This window comes from Peromyscus maniculatus, chromosome 3 (genome assembly GCF_049852395.1).
Source record: "Peromyscus maniculatus bairdii isolate BWxNUB_F1_BW_parent chromosome 3, HU_Pman_BW_mat_3.1, whole genome shotgun sequence".
NCBI classification, from domain to species: Eukaryota; Metazoa; Chordata; class Mammalia; order Rodentia; family Cricetidae; genus Peromyscus; species Peromyscus maniculatus.
In genome coordinates, this window is record NC_134854.1 from 90059594 (window position 1) to 90066701 (window position 7108).

General features: G+C 37.4%; 1 non-coding gene across 1 annotated transcript; it reads right to left on the minus strand.

The window, feature by feature from the left end:
* Nucleotides 1-515: 515 nt before the first annotated feature.
* Nucleotides 516-576, minus strand: LOC121828416 (small nucleolar RNA SNORD49). Its single transcript, XR_006070889.2, has one exon. It is a non-coding gene; the product is annotated as a small nucleolar RNA SNORD49 (small nucleolar RNA).
* Between the last annotated feature and the right edge of the window lie 6532 nt (nt 577-7108).

Here is a 7108-nt window from a genome sequence, read left to right on the forward strand (position 1 = left end):
CTTCTGCCTGACCTCACTTTGTGGTCTACCTATGGAAATGGGCTTGCTTACTGCTAAAGACTCACCTGAGATCTAACCATTTTCTTTACTGAAGCTGCACCATGTTAGAGCCTAAACAAGAAGCAGGGCAATAGTGTGGGAAGATATTCAAGGGAGGACACATGTGTTTACAATTGACTTAGACCTCAGAAAGGAAGGCACACTGCTTTCATTTTTTTTCCCTTTGAGGATGTCAGGTGTCCTCATTCAGATGTCCTAGGTTTGAAGATGGTAAGAAACTTAAAGATACTTTATGAGTAGAAATGATCTCTTGGTCCCAGATCTGGACTTGACCCCCCTGCAGTATCACCTTCTAGCATCCTTCCCTGAGAACTCTAAGTTATACTTTGCATCTGCAAAGTTAACTGAAAGGATCTAACTGGTAAGACTATGAACTGTCCTCTAAACCTTCAGTGGCCTCAGGCCGCTGTCTGAACTGTGATTTCTGTCTAGGAGGGACCTTTGAAAAAATCACCAATCACCCAGGAATAGTTATTGCTTCTGACAACACTTCCTACTAGTGATCTCATCACAGCAGGCACCTTGCTCCTACATGCTACCTTCACTCAGGGTACCTCATCCTCTGTCTACATGGTGTAACATATTATTAAAAGTTGATTACATCCTTGTATGGTTTGTCATTCCATCAAAGCACAAAAATGTTTTCTCAAAAGTAACATAATCAGTGGGTCCTGGGGATGGATCTGAATGCAGACATGCCTGGGTTCCTATAGATTCTTAGCTTATGAACACATTTATCCAGTAAGTAACTCAAGTTTATGGAATAGTAGAAAAGTCAAAACCAGATTTAGGTGAAAGTCAAGGCTCCTTATTTTGTTTCCTATATAGCATAAGTTGAATCCCTCTTTACTTCAGTCCATAAAACATAATTCTCTGGTTTCTTCACACACTGGAAATGAAACTAGTTCAAAATTGAGGGCAAGGCACACACCTCATATTGCTGTAATATGGCTGCTTTCTTTCATTAAAATCTCTGACTCATTTACTCCTCATATTAGAAGATCCTATAAATATAATGTGTCCTGAAGTGGAAAAAAAACAAAGAAAGGGGAGAAAGGTGGATAGAGAAGAGATAGCTTGGGCAGGAGTTGGGAATATTTGAGTGAATATAATCAAATGACACACTATGAAATTCTCAAAGAATTAATAATAAAAAGAAAAAAGAAAAAAGTGAGCTCCACAGTATTAATATTTAGATTCTCTCATACCTAGAAAGCACTAATTTAATGGAAATACTTAATTCAAGAGTTACAGTCCAGGTATTCAGTGTGTTCCAGACTCACAGATGAAATCCTCTTTCGCAGGTGATTTTGCTTTGGAATCTGTGGGATCTGGTATGGATGAGTTATTTGAAAGATTTGTCACTTGAGGGCATACCTCTCCGAGGATTTAGTTTTTCCTCACTCATTGGCTCATTCACTCTCTTGGCTTCTGTCTGTCATAAGGTGAGAAGCTTTGTCACAGAGTCACTTCCATATGGTGCTGGTTTTGTAGAAATGGAGAATCTATCAACTATGGGGTCATGAATACTTCCCCCGCAATCTCAAATTAGTGACTTTGTGTCCACATAGGATACATGGTGTGTTTGAAGTCCCTATCAACAGTTTCTGAGGGCAATAGATAGATTTCTGAGATTGAAGGAAAGGATACAATAAATTTGTCTATGGCTAAAAAGATGCCATGAACATAGAATATCTTTAATGAAAACTCTCAGCAAAATGTGAAGCCAACCCAAGACAGATAACATGTGGGTACAGAGGACTAAGACATCACTTTAGGACTTCTGAAGCATGTATGTGTTCATGTTAACCACTTTGTGATAGACATAGAGCCCCAAGATTTACTTACACTGCTTAGTTATGGTCTTGCTTTCATTCACTTCCTGCTTGGAATATTCCTGTATGCTCTTTTAGAAATATGAATGTTCACCATTTTCCATTGTTTTTTGTAAGTATGTAGCTCATTTTTTTGTTTTTCTCCCTTCTTTCCTTTTTGAGATCTGTATATGTAGCATAGGCTAGATCCATAAATATCCTCCTTAGTGTCTCAAATTTCATGATTACAGCAATTTAACACAATACCTAGCAGCCTCCTTTTAAAGCTTTTCTGTAACATTGCAACTAAAGTCATGTTTATGTTTCACATGGGGAGGACAGGGGGGTTGACTTCACCTTTTATGAAATGCAGGAGCTGTAAGGAGTGAGGGCATCTTAAATTATCTCAATACATTTTGCTTTGTAAGGCAAGCATTAGTGTAAGGGACAGAATGTTAGAGATTGAATCTATAGTGTTCTCCCCAATGCCTGTGTTGAAAACTCAATCCCTAATTGATTGTACTACTAGTAAGAGGAAGAGATTGGGTTTAGTAAGGAGAAGAAAGTCACTTCAGAGTGCTTTTGAAGGATAGGTTTTGTTCCTAACACTTGGCATATAATCTCTCACTGTCATTATCAATCTCCTTTTTTCTTTCCTTCTTTGAATGAAGCTGAACTACATCACATGTCCTCTATCACCATGCTCTGTCTCATCACAGCCCCCAAATAATACATGTTTAGGCACCTAGGATTCTATGACACAAAAGAAACATGTCCTCCTTCAAACTCGTCTTTCAGGATTTTTCCCCACAATTATTTACATCTAGCAAACAAGATTTTATAGCCAAGACTAATTCTGGAACTCTCTCATCTTAAAGTAAGCTGTTATTTCTTGTCCCAATGATACCAACTGATAAGAAAGCTAGAAATGTTGGAGTATTAAGGAAAGCCACATACACAAAATGTCAAAGACAGTGTTTTCCATTAGTTTTATATGAATAAATGCCAATATATTCAGAACTGATTCAGAAAACAATTTTCTTACAGCTCTGGAGGTCAGTAGTCTCCCAAAGTACACTCAAATAAGGAGAATTTCTTGTGTCTTCCAGACTTCAGAGGAGGGAATCTAATGCTAATGTTTATTCTTCAGAGATACTACATTATTCCCTGAACAATGAATGTTCACTACCTCTCAGAATTCTGATAACTTTCCATTGCAACCCCCACTATATACAGCTCAATGTCCTCTCTCCCTACATGAATAGCATGTGTTTTTATAGTGATCTCACCTACATACTTCAGAATAATCATTCCATCTCAAAATCATTAACTCAACCATACGTGACAAGTCTTTTGACATGTAAGTTGAAATTCATAAGTTCTAGAGTAGACTTAGATAGTTATGGGAAGGTTCAGTGAGATTAATTATTTCTCAACCAATAGTATTATTATCTTATTAAAACCTGATCTTTTTGAAGTAGGAAAAATCAGAAGGCTTATTTATTAACCAACAGAGTAGAAGACATCAAGACCTACTGATATTTGTACACTATGTATGCCAGTTTCCTAAGTAGTTATTGAAATTGTTTTAGATAGCAGCTATGCTCACCACTGTACCATCAACACACACTTTCTTAAAATGGTATTACCCAGAATCATCATCATTGAGTCATAAAAGATTTAGTTCAATCTAAGGTCCATTGATAAAGTTGATTGTTTCTGGAATTCCCTTTATATGTGCACATATCATTAAAGGAGTGGTAAGAATTCATATCCAAGATGTCCTGCAAAATAATGATTTGCTTGTTGTTTTAGGTTGAGAGGAACTGTCATCCTCATCATCTGCTGAAGTGTGCTGAATGAGGCTTCCTCCAGATCTTGGGGTAACTTGTGAGAAGGAAGAACTGTTTTCCAAGCCTCAAAGATCAAAGAGATACACAGATGCAGCTCTAGATATCAGCAGAAAGAGAGTGAGGTGAAGAGGCAGGAAAGCTAGTAATACTATTAATACAGCTCAAAGCTGGTGTGTGGTACTCCTGATGGGGAAGATGTCAGGTACCTTGAACAAGCCAATTCATGGCTGGCTGTTTTTCACACCCATCACTCAAGTCTGGAAAATCAACTGGGTCAGGCTCAGGCTGTGAAACTGTCTGTCCTTTCATAGTTAGGATTTCTAAAGATCCCAAGTTTCCTCTGTCTCCAGGACAAGAGTACTGAAGACCTAATAGATTCGAACTTCCATAATGATAAATAAGGCTGTACAGCCAAGACAGAGACACTGGTGTGAGATTTGTGGTATTCAATTATTTGTGTTATGAGGATGCATGAACACTTCTGCATCTTAGTTTGGAGACAGAGACACACTGCAGACAGAGAGGCTATTGCCTGCATAAGTATGATATCTATTGTTAATGTTCAAGAGTGAAAGGTAAAAATATAATTTGTAATACACAGCAGAGCTATGTATTGAGTAACAGTGCTTTCTGTTATATTATTCAAGTCTGTTATTACTATTCAGTCCTTCATGCTGAGGAATTGTGGAAATATTATCAAATGGAAGAAAAGTGGGATAACATGAAGAATCTTAAACTGAGAAGAAGGTGCATTCAGTCTCTGGGTATCAATGCACCTCCATTTTCACATGGAGTCAGAACACCAGGTGGCAAATGAAACATGTTGTTGAGATTGAGGTGTTATATGTGCTTCTATTGTGTATTTCCCCATTTTGTACTTTAGTAGGCATGGATAAGACTGATAAGTCTTTCTTTTTTAATTAATTAAAAATAGTTGTGATTAAAAAATTATGCTTTTAACCTAAAGAAATGACTACTCCAAACTCACAAGCCCTTCAAAAGGAGAATATAGGTTATTTTTTTAACCAATAAGGATTATTACATTGGAGTTAAGATTTAATAGTACTTTCTCTGTTGTATGTTCACTAATAACAGGAAATTCTTTTATATTCCTCCAATATATCCTTGAAGTATATAATTCAAAATTGAGCCTATGTATAGTAGAATTTTCAAGTAATCTCCAAAATGTCATCTATAATTTTAAAACCTTAAAAAAGAAATGCAGTCTCTGGAGGCATATGTGTGGTCTGACCTTGGTCATCTTGTGGACACAGTGCTTATGCTCAGTTACTGAGATGAGCAAGCCTTGCAGCTGTGCCCACCCTAACTGGTTCCCAGTGATTTGCATGCACTCACTGCACAGCCTTGAGGACTTCTTCATATACCAGTCACACCCTGTACAGTTGTCACTGCAGTCAGGACTCAGCATGGACATGAGGGCCCCTGCTCAGCTCCTTGGGCTCCTCCTGCTCTGGCTTCCAGGTGAAAAGTGACTAAAATTGGAATTTCACTGTTACATGGTGATTATTGTTGACTGAAATTTGAAGGAAGTTTTTTCTTATCATGCTTAACTATGTGGCTATTTATTATGTCTCCATTCCTAGGTGCCAGATGTGACATCCAAATGACCCAGACTCCAACCTCCCTGTCTGCCTCTCTGGGAGACAAAGTCACTATCACTTGCCGGGCTAGTCAGGATATGAGCTATGCTTTAAACTGGTACCAGCAGAAACCAGGAAAAGCTCCTAAGCTCCTGATCTATTACACAGATAGATTTGTTGCTGGAGAGCTTCTCTCCAGGTTCCCCAAGCCCCGCAGTCCCACAATCCACTTATAAAATAATCACTCAGACGCTTGTATCACTTATAAACTGTATGGCCGTGGCAGGCTTCTTGTTAACTGTTTTTATATCTTAAATTAACCCATTTTTATAAATCTATAGCTTGCCACGTGGCTGGTGGCTTACCGGCTTCTTTACATGCTCTTCTCCTGGCGGTGGCTGCAGTGTCTCTCCCCCCTTCTTCCTGTTTCCCCAATTCTCCTCTCTCTTTGTCCCGCCTATACTTCCTGCCTGGTCACTGGCCATCAGTGTTTTATTTACATAGAGTAATATCCACAGCACTTCCCCTTTTCTTCTTTTTTTAAAAAGGAGGGTTTTAACTTTAACATAGTAAAATTACATATAACAAAACAATTATCAAGCAAGAATTACAGTTACAATATTAAAGAAGATGTCCTATCTATCTTATATTTGTGAGTTTAAGGTTTTATATCTAACTTATCTTTTATCATAACTGAGGAAATTATAACTATCTAGTCTTTAACCACATCAAAGACCTGAGAAGGAAGATAATGGTACCTGAGAAATGGTAGATGGATGCAAGCAACTTTGGGGAATCTTGCAAGAGTAGACCAAGACAGCTGGCAGCCTGGACAGTTACCTAATGTTTTTCAGCATTATTGGTGCATTCAAATTGGCTACAGGCCTAGAGTATCTGACAGACCATTTTCAGAAGCAGGAATTCTGAAAGACCATCTTACCCTGTCTTGGCAGAGTACAGTGGTCGCTTTCCTTGTGTCCCACTTGTCCAGGAAGGACAGCATTGCATTCGTACTGTCAGCCATCAAGGCAAGGGCAGTTCTTTGCCCAGTAGGCCATTTTGTGCCAAGAAGACAAACTTCCAAATGGAAATGTCTTAGAAGCCCAACATTCTCTCGGGATCAAATTGGTGCAGCCAGGAGCAATTGTGTCTCATGTCAACAGAATTCTAAGTTATTTAAATGCCATATTCTCTAGGTCTATGAAGTGTTTGAAGATTACCTATCTATTTGAAATATATCTATGTATACATAGAAGACTTAACTAACATGGTTACAAATATGATTATCATAAATGACTAATTATTAACCTATTTTTAATTATCCATTACAATTTTAAATGAGTTACATAAACATAATGCCTCAAACAAGAATAGAAATATATATATACAGTACAACAAAATTAACTTCAAGTTTGTATCAATAAACTAAAATTTATACCAATGTAAAACATTTTAAGCATAAACTAAAATCTATACCAATGTAAAACATTTTAAACAAGTTGTTCTTTAAAAGTAGGTTGATTAATCTATCCTTTTATCTTATCATCTCTATATCCTCCTATATATCTATATCATATCCCCTTCTTTTTTTTTTAGAAAGAGATCACATTTATAATCAACCTATTTTAAATAAAAATATTGGTTTTTCTGTGTCCCACACCAGAGGGCTCTTCTGATTTGGGACACAAGAATCTCTTAACCATTTTTTTTTAAAGCAATATGTCTGGGTTTAGAGGGGGAGTGAGCCAATTCCACCTCTAAAGCCAGCTTGGTATATTTG